This window comes from Podarcis vaucheri (genome assembly GCF_965113315.1).
Source record: "Podarcis vaucheri genome assembly, chromosome: 11".
In the NCBI taxonomy this organism is placed as follows: Eukaryota; Metazoa; Chordata; class Lepidosauria; order Squamata; family Lacertidae; genus Podarcis; species Podarcis vaucheri.
The window spans coordinates 23,637,517-23,648,004 of record NC_138749.1 but is presented as its reverse complement, the minus strand read 5'-3'; the positions used below and the strand labels follow the sequence as shown (position 1 = coordinate 23,648,004).

At 42.0% G+C, this 10,488-nt stretch overlaps 1 long non-coding RNA gene across 1 annotated transcript; it reads left to right on the top strand.

Annotated features, from left to right (window-relative positions):
• The first annotated feature begins 284 nt into the window (after positions 1-284).
• LOC309514634 lies at positions 285-5,443 on the top strand. The gene is made up of 3 exons (XR_014212098.1): positions 285-1,149; positions 2,031-2,091; positions 2,945-5,443. It is a non-coding gene; the product is annotated as an uncharacterized lncRNA (long non-coding RNA).
• The last annotated feature ends 5,045 nt before the right edge of the window (positions 5,444-10,488 follow it).

Sequence of the window (10,488 nt, the reverse complement as noted above, 5' to 3'; positions counted from 1 at the left end):
TTTTTTCATCTTGCGAAGCAAGCCCATTGACGGATTAGCAGATTAGCGCTATTAGCGGCTTTTAGTGGCTTATCTGCTGATCGGATCAGCTGATAAGCGGCTTAGCGGCTTAGAAAAAGGGGGGAAGGAAAAAAAACCCGCAGGAACTCGCAAGACATTGTCGTCTTGCGAAGCAAGCCCATAGGAAATTCGTTTTGCGAAGCACCTCCAAAACGGAAAACTCTTTCGTCTAGCGAGTTTTCCGTCTTGCGAGGCATTCGTCTTGCGGGGCACCACTGTAGTATATGACAACTTTTAGTTTAAAAGTTCCTTGATGGATGATGGCTTATCTATTAATCAGCATTGTTAGTTTCCTTAGCCTTACTCCAGCCTTCACCGAAGCCCATAACTTTTCCTTGGGCAACTCCAGTGGATCGTGTCCCAGCTTGTCTTCTACCAACATGTCACATGAGTTCTTTAGTTGGAGGGTTTTTCTCTCCTGAGAACCAAATTACTGCCTTATTTTTAAAAATAAGCCTACAGAAAATGAAGTAGAGAGCTTGCACTGAAAAAAAAGAAAATCATATGCATACAGGGCAACTGAATGCTCCCATCAGATGCAAACGCCTGCTAACTAATGCAGGTTACTTTGGCCTTATGAAAACAAACAGAACAAGAATGGACCCAGAGCTGATGTGACATTTTCATTGTAAGTGGGGTTTGGCATAATTAAGAAAATGGTGGTGATTAGAAGCTTTCTTGGCAGAAAGCTCCTGCTTCTTGCCATGTCAGAAGCCTTCAAAGTGCTAATAGTTAAACAGAAAATGTCTGTAGTGAGGTATTTATATCTGCATGTTATTTCTTATTTATATCTGTATGTTACTTCTTGGCTATGCACAGGAAAAAAGCATACACATCATGCACACAATGGCCTAATTCAGTAAAATAAAAATGTGTAACAGATTGCTCAGTTTGCTCAAGAAAAGCTTTGAGACAGCTGCTGCAATGAAGAGGTTTAAATAACACTGCTGTCTGTTTTTTAATTTGACAGGCCCTGAAGGGGTGCATAAACAAACCTGTCCCTTTATTTTTGCAGTTTCCTCCAGATACCCATGGAAAGTCTACAGCCAGTGGTATCTCCCTCGGCAACAAATCTCCATGTCTGAGAGAGTGTAGTACAACTGGGAATTTTTTGAACAGGTAGTGACACAGGGTTGGTTTGGGGAATCAGTTGATTCTTTAAACCTGGAAGCACCTGGATTGTGGTGTTTGTAGCACCTTGGCTTAAACTGCCTATAGTTCCCTCCTCAGCCCACTAGTCCCAAAGAGATGGAGCCAGTGCCTGACTCAACAGTGCTCTCGTTTTTGAACGCCATGACCCGCAACACATATGCATAACTGGATCAAGGTGACCAGGTTTAGATAATTAACTTAAAACCTATCACAAGGTCTTCAAATGCGTATGTTTCAGAGTTGATTGTTCTAGGATAGAAAACAGTTTATACTTGATAAAGCAGTGTGCATTTGCATTCTCCCTATATCAAAGGGGTAAATGAGAGACAATGTGCCCACTCATTGGAGAATGATGGTCAGTCTCTTCCCCCGGCCTCCTAGAAATACCAGCTGCTGGTGCAGGACTTACTGTACTTATGCACACCTTAGCAGCCTGACTTGCACACAGTTCTCTTGAGTATAGAATAATTAAGCATGTTTTGGGGATGGTGCACATAGCTGTTTGTGAGTTATGGGCAGGGAGACCAAATCCCAATGCATTCATAAAGCTCACTGTGTAATATTGGGCCAGTCACACACCACTTCAGCCTAACCTTCCTCATAGGCTTGTTGTGAAGATAAAGTAGGCAAGAGCTATGCACACCATCTTGAGTTCCTTGAAGGACAGGTAGAACGTACATGTAAAAAATGTATTTTAAAAAATCACAGAGAGCAGCAAGCCAGGCAAAGCAGCATCCTTGCAGTTTCACATAAGCCTTGTGCCAGCAGCCCAATACAATAAGACACATTCTGTCATTTCATATTGTTGAAGCAGGGAGAAGAGCTGCCAAGACAGGTTTTCTGTACCTCCATTTCTGAGTGGGATATACTGGCCGACAGGTGAGAGCTTTGGATTTCAGCAACAGTAAACTTCAGGTTTTGCAACCATTCTTTAAAAAATGATTTTAAACTCTTAAAAGCAATGTCCAGGTTAAGTGCCTTCTTGACCATAACTCTTGGCCACCGTATGCCCTTCAACAACAGGCTCAAACCATGTATCCATCCACTTTGCAACAGATGATAATGATGGATTTCACAGAGTTAAAAGCAGACCGCTGTTGCGAAACCCATTTATAACTAATTTATTGCAGTCGCAACGATGTGGACAAATTTAAAATGTTTCAAGCAGTGGGACTGAAAGCAATACATGTGATTCAGCTATGGTTTTGGTTTGGAACCAGAGATGGGATTTAATCCTTTATTGTCTGTGTGTCTTGTCCCCCCCGCCAATCCTCTTGCCAAATCTTATTTTGCCTGATCAAAATATCCAGAATAGGGTGTATTTTGAAGCTGTAGTATCTGATATACAAAACAACCATGATATTTGGTGAAACTCTGAACTTGCTTTGCCAACCAGGTGCTGTCCAGATGTTGACATGGCCATGCTGACTAGGGCTGATAGGAGTGGTGTAATCTAAAACATCCGGAGGTCACCAGTTTGGTGAAGGGTAAAGTTCTAGGATCAAGGATATCTTAGTAAAATAAGGGACATGTGCCTAACGTGCAAGTTATTCCCTGGACTGCTATGTCCTTTTATGATTTTTTTTTAAAAAAAAACAATTTACAGCTTTTGGGAAGAACAAGTAGTTCCAGCAATTAATGAACTCTCTGCCTGTTTTTTATTAACACAATGGGCTGCAAACTAGGTGACTAGTGGTAGATTTTTCATAATAATAATAATAATAAATACCAGCCTTGTAAAGCCCAGAGCGAAGGAGGAGGAAATAGATCCAAACATAGTTGGAAATCCAAGGAAAGGAAAAATGCCATCAATAATACACCCTTAAGAGAAGACCACCTCTGCTTCTGTCCTAAGGCTAAGTGACCCTGCATGTAAGTGACTTTATTCCTCCTTTTTACAGGCATATCAGCCTCTCTAGAGAGGCAGGCAGTTTGCTGCTATTCCCTTTTACAGCATACAAAAGATACTCCTCTCTCCTGGCCAGAGCTGAAATAAGGGCATCCAGGAGCAGTTTTGTACTCTCACTGGCTTACCCCCCATCTTCTAGTTGTATGACGGGGGGAGGAAGGATTGCCATTTAACCAAAGAAAGACCCTGGAGCTTAGACAGGTTTTGTTTAGGCCAATTTTCAGAAATGTAAGGCTGACTTCTCATTTGCCAGTCATTTTATTTTCTTAAAGCTGTATATACTGTAGAGATTGTAGCTTCTGAACTGGACTTTACACCTAAACCCACCTGAAACTGCTAGGCTCTGCTTCCTGGCCCTGGCCTGGTGTTAGGTTGACTGATGTCATCTGCTAGCAGTCCCAGGACTAGTGATGGTGATACAGGCTTAGTTCATGGGGAAGCAGTTTGCACAATCAAATCGGATGCATAAAAGCATTGGGGCTCTGATTTTTTTCTTTTAATTCTTGGCGTAAGTTAATCCATATGCAAATATCCCCTCGACGGCCAGCTGGCTAATTGTTAAGATGCTTTTGTTTTGTTTTGCTACTATCTGTTTTGTGTTTCCATTAGGACAATCCCTTAAGACTAGTTAATGAGCAATTTAAAATGTGTAATGGCCTAAAATTAATTGGCATAAGCCCATGATCAACACCCACCCTGAAGAAGGAGATACCGCAAGCTGATTAATTTACTCTGTAAATTGGCTCAAAAGCAACTAGATCTCCTTCTTCCTAGTTTTTATTCTCGATGTTTCATCTCTTCCCCCACCTTCCAGTCAGCATCAAATGTCACACACTGTTCCTAGTTTCCCTTCTATAAGCTGCAACCATTTACAGAAAAGCAAGGGAGAAAATAAGTGATTCTTTAAATATACTATATATGTTGCTTCTGTCGACCAAAGATGCAACATCTGAAGCCAGCATGAAGTGCTGTAAGCCTTGGAAGCAACGTTGGGAGGCCAAGGACCATGTGGACATGGAACCGTTTCTTTCTCCAAGAGCCACAGATGTGGAGCCTGCTAGACAGATGGGAGAGGGATGTGTTGTTGAACATTTATCTACTCACACAAAAGTCCCAAGGCAACACAGGCACTTGGGATCATAATGAGGATTTGGAAAAAATGTTGGAATACTTGGATTGCATGAAGGGGGAGGGGGAATAGTTTGACAGTTAGCGACATACACAATCCAGCATTAGTTCCAAGAGAGAGAAAATTGGCTTTGCAAGGAGTCGGTCCCACCGAGCCAAGATCCTTCCTGCATCCACAACTGCTGCTGCTCTAGCCAGACTATATATAAAGGCTTAAAATCCCTAGTTTGAGTTTTTAGGAAACTTCTTCAGATGTAACCATCAGCAACCACCATTCTTTATGGCTTTGTAATTCTCTTGAGGGACAGGTGTGCCTGAGATGGCTGCTTGCAAAATTAAGTTCATATTGCACAAGGAATGCTTTATCTAGAAACTACGATAAGACACAGATCACTGTATTTGGGAAGCGCCCTAAAAAGCATGTTTGGCACCTGGATGAACACATCATAAACCAAGTAAATACGTTTAAATATCTGGGATTGATTTATTCAGAAACGGCATCTTGGAATACACAGCTATCCAACAATAAATTGCAAGCCTTTTCTCTCTTTTTCGGTTGGGGAAACTTCTCCTTGTTTTCTCCCCACGGCAACGCTATGCCTGCTAGTAAACGCTACAGGGACCCAGAGGATGTAGCTCTCTCACGGGTTTCCAAACAATCTAAAATAGAGGACTTTTTAAACAAATCTGCTTTTATAGTTCCAACAAAAAAGGTTTTCTCCCCTTGAAGATGATTGTGAGTGTGGGAAGAGCATTCAAGGTGAGAGCGTAGAACTGGATCCAGCAATGGGGCAAGTTGATCCTGTGCCGCTAAGAGATGAAGGAATAACAAGTAGGGAGAGCACCCAATTAACTCTAATTGCAAGAACGGTTGAGCATATCTTCCAACAAATTAGAGGTATTGCCTCTCAAATAACACAATTATCCAAAGAGGTCCACAGTTTATCAGTTAATAACAAGCAGGCATTAACAGAACATCATAGTACCAAAGTGAATTGGCAACAACCAGAGCAGACCCCTAAGCTTGACATAGAATGTGCAGAGGCTCTTAAAACAAACTCTTTTTATTTAACCTTCCAACCAAAAAAGATCTGCATGACAATTTGTGGAAGGCCAGATCAAACTCCTAACTGGAAAGGTGCCCAGCGTTCCAAACGACATTTATCAGACTTACTTGGCATTGGACTTACAGAGATCGACTTAGTTAGGACTTAACCATGAATACCACAAATCAAAATCAAAAAATTTTGTTAACTTTTTCCTCTACTAGACTGCCCTCACTGATTCACAAGCTAAAATTCAGATTGTCAAGCAGAGGAGTTTTTCCAACCCGGGTATTTCGCAATTCTATTGTTGCACCCTTATGTAAGATGAGGACTGGTGCTTCAGAGGGGTCCACAAAACCAAAGCCTGGATCCCCAATGGAAGTAATGACATCACACAAAAAACTTGACAGGTGGGGAGGAAACAGACATGCCTGAGTTGAATTCGCAGGATCATGCCCAACATCAAAATAACCAGGTTAGCCAAAAGGAACAGCCGATCCCTCTAGACAATCATCTTCAGGAATCTGAGCACTCTGTAAATCCTTTGGAAGAGGATTTTCTCAGCTCATATATGTTATATGTTGCATGTTGTCGACATGCAAATGGCTTGGTTACAATCTACTGTTTCTAGGGCAGCAAGGTAGGAAATCACCACACAGATGCTACAGGAAAGGGCATCACAAACAAGTTTCTCTAACACACTTGCAAAGGTGCCATTTAATAGCCCTTCACATTGTCCGCTGTTGCCAGCAGCAGTCAGGCACATACGGTGAGGACATAGCTACTTGCTACATGAGGTAAGAGCATCTGAATGTTACGGCTTTTTCGGAGGTGAGGAAATCTCCACAAGGATCCTGCTTTGGGCAAGGGTAGCACGTACACCAGCTTTGTGTTCTGTTGCATTCAGCAGGGCTTCCTTCTGAGTACATCTGTGTTGGATCAGGGTGTAATTTCAAAAGCAGAAAAAAATGCATGCCAAAAACTCATTTTGCAGCCAAGATTCGTAAGGTATAGATTTCCTATCTTTGCAACTTCGAAGGTGGCCAGATGCAAACGAGAGATGCAAGCCTGGAGAAGAGGAGGTTAAGGGGTGATATGATAGCCATGTTCAAATATATAAAAGGATGTCACATAGAGGAGGGAGAAAGGTTGTTTTCTGCTGCTCCGGAGAAGCGGACACGGAGCAATGGATCCAAACTACAAGAAAGAAGATTCCACCTAAACATTAGGAAGAACTTCCTGACAGTAAGAGCTGTTCGACAGTGGAATTTGCTGCCAAGGAGTGTGGTGGAGTCTCCTACTTTGGAGGTCTTTAAGCAGAGGCTTGACAACCATATGTCAGGAGTGCTCTGATGGTGTTTCCTGCTTGGCAGGGGGTTGGACTCGATGGCCCTTGGGGTCTCTTCCAACTCTATGATTCTATGATTCTATGAGAGCACGGCTCCTGTACTTTTAAGAGTTGTGCAGAAGAGAGGATTTCAGAATTTGTAGATGGCAAGTGTCACCTGCTGATAAAGGTGCAGGGACCCTCTAACCTTTTGCATCTTACTTCCATTGCACTTCAGACTGTACCTTTCATTCTCCCACAGGCAAACTCCCTATGGTGCCTCTTATCCATGCTAAAAACAACGAGGCAGCAACAGCTGCCTGTTAAAAACTAGCATAGATGAACATAAGGGGTCTTTTCTACATGGAGGCATTATGGCATAGGAACTGGCTGTCATGTCTGGAAGGCTCTCAGGCAGAGCCAAGCGGCACTCCTGTTGAAACATCCGCCTTCTGAGGCTCAACACTTGGTAAGTGGAGGAAAGGCAAAGTCCTGCATGCTATGTCTGCTGAAATTCTCTCTTCTACACAGCACTTAAAGGTGCAGGAGCACAGTTCTCTTTTGCACCTGGGCATGCTATACAGAAGGCACACAATCCAGCATCTAATCAGAGGCAGATTTAGGGCAGTGCTACCGGTTCTGCCTTTTATGGAGCTGGAGGAGACTCTTGAGAGTCCCATGGACTGCAAGAAGATCAAACCTCTCCATTCTTAAGGAAATCAGCCCTGAGTGCTCACTGGAAGGATAGATCCTGAAGCTGAGGCTCCAATACTTTGGCCACCTCATGAGGTTGGTAGTTCATAAGAGAAGACTCCCTGGAAAAGACCCTGATGCTGGGAAAAATTGAGGGCACAAGGAGAAGGGGACGACAGAGGACAAGATGGTTGGACAGTGTTCTTGAAACTACCAACTTGAGTTTGACCAAGCTGCGGGAGGCAGTGGAAGACAGGAGTGCCTGGCGTGCTCTGGTCCATGGGGTCACAAAGAGTCAGACACGACTAAACAACAACAACTGATTCTGCCGCACTGAGTGCCGAATCGAGGGGGCACTGCAGGGCATCGCAACTATGGCATAGTGAATTGAACAGAACAGAATGCTAGAGGTGTGGGGCACCAAATTTTGGCCTTGCACAGGGTGCCACAAAAATTTGGAAGACCAAAGTCTGCCCCTGATCTGTAGTTCCAGCTGGAAACGGACCTCTGGCCCAGGGATTTTGTCTGAGCAATAATGCAAAGCAGCAGCTGATGATTCCTGTCTTCTGCTAAAGAGAGTTCAGTGTGGAAAGCAAGGAACTTGGCTGCTGAAAGGTGACATGTAGCGTTTGGGAGCAAGTCCAGCAATGACTTTTTCATGGTGAACTTGGATTAGTTGAGTGGAGGTGTTAAGAACATGAGGCTAAGGCAAAAAAATTCAATGAGCTAGTGTTAGGGTTGCCACCTTTTTTATTTTTCTGGCAAGGTTTCTGTGCCTTTGAGCAGCTGCATGGACAGGAAAGAATTCAACATGGACTGTTTCCCCCCACACCCAGCATGGAGAGGCCGAATTGAGCTTTTTAAATTATTATTATTCATTAATTTCATGCTGGTGTCAAACAGAGTCAAACAACGTCTGAAAAGCCACAGGTTCCTCATCCTCTCTCTTAGGTGAAGGGCTGTAGCTGAGTGACAGAGGACATGTTTGAGTAATTCCATGAATTCGTCAACCTACAGATCTATTTTTCATTTTCATATATATAGTTAACATGTTTTACGTCATTTTAAAGATAATTTTTCAATGTTTTGTGATCCGGCAACAGTTTTTCCAAAATGGAATTTTAGACATGAATAAAACAACCAAAAGCATGACATGCAAGATGATTCAGAATTCTTCATTTCCCACCCCACTAAAGTTCTGTTAAAGACCTCTCCAAAAAATAGACAAAATGTTAATGACTTTGTTGCATTGATCATTTTGCTTTCTCAATTGATGAACTGACAAAATATGTTAGGATCAAAATCAGATGAGCTCACATTGGCTGATTATGTAACATAGGTCACAAACCACACACAAATGAAAAATCTATATCTTTTTAACTTCATTCTCTTCTTTGATGTTCTTAGCATTAAGAAAATGCGATGTTACCTGAAATGTGTTTAATGGCAACATTTCTTCTGACCAATGTAACACCATTTTACATAGCATCAATGTGCTGTCATGTGTGCCATTTCAATCTCTTGCTAGCTAGGGCTGTCATAATTCATTCCTGAGAATATTGTGATTCTTAGGCCTTATTATTTTTACCATACCATCAGATGTAGGGTATTTTATGGAGTTTCACAAAAATAAATAGGTGTGAGTAATCAAGAGGCTTAAAATATTACTAAACCAAATAATGGTAAGGCTGTACAGTATGTAGCTACTAGCTGCATTGACTACAGTGGTACCTCAGGTTACATATGCTTCAGGATACATACGCTTCAGGTTACAGACTCTGCTAACCCAGAAATAGTGCTTCAGGTTAAGAACTTTGCTTCAGGATGAGAACAGAAATCGTGCTCCGGCGGCGTGGCAGCAGCAGGAGGCCCCATTAGCTAAAGTGGTGCTTCAGGTTAAGAACAGTTACAGGTTAAGTACAGCTATCCGGAACGAATTAAGTACTTAACCCGAGGTACCACTGTACTGTATATTCTGCCTTCACAGCCGGAGACGGTATATATGCTCCTGAATTCCAAGTTGATGAAAATCACAGAAATTAGACTGCTGTTGTGCTCAGATTCTACTTGCAGGCTTCTCATGTGTGAGAACAGGATGCTGGACTAGATCGGCATTGGCCTGATCCAGCAGGATTCTTCTTATATTTTTATGTTCTGTAAGAACTAAAGTACAGTACTGTCCTTTGCTTCTTTTGTTTAGGTTTTGAACTTCACATGCTTTCACGATAACATAAAGTATGCTAACATTTTCAGTATAGTTCTGCTCCCAATTAGCAAGAAAATCCAGTACAGCAATACAGCCAGGATTTCCCCCACTTCTCAGCTCATCAGGTTTGTTTCAGTTATGCTGAATGTAATATAAAGACAAGTACTGCAGAATGTAATATAAAGACAAGTACTGCAGAATGTAATATAAAGACAAGTACTGCAGTGCAGACTATGGGTAGCTGAGCTTTCAGGACCAATTCAAAAGGCAATTTGCAAAACTGATTTACAAAAATGGCTTGAGCATTCATCCTTATTGCCAAAGGATGTGCAAAAGAGATCAAGTCATTGCAAGGCAAATGTAATATTTCTGTGCCATCTTATGCAACATTGTATATGTAGTGCAACTGGCAAGGAAGTAAAGATTGCAGCTCAAGATTAATAAGGAATCCATCAGGAAATGACTACCGGTAGCTACGTTAACGGAGTTCAGGTCTGCTGAATTACGGTACTTCCTAGGGAACAAAAAAAATAAAAAATATCTTGCTATCAGAACCTTTTGAGAAATCTTAGAAAGCAGATAAGGTGTTACAGAGCTGGAGACAGACAGATGTCTCAATCTTCAAGAAAAGGTGATCCCAGGGAACTTGAGACCAGTCAGTTTGTCTCTGAAAACAAGGAAGATACTAGGAACAGATGACAAAGAAGTCAATTTGTAAGCATCTTATTAGTGGAGTGATTAGCAGGAGTCAGCATGGATTTGTTAAGAAGAAATCTTGACAGATGAATCTTATCTCTCTCTCTCTCTTTTTAAGAGTGCTTATTAATGGTGGTTCATCAACATGGAGGAAACACAATAGTCTTCAGTGTTTTTATCAATGACAGCACATTTCACACCCACATCCCGAGAATTCTGGTTCGTTGTACAGTAGTACAATTCTCAGCAACCCTTAACAAACTACAACATG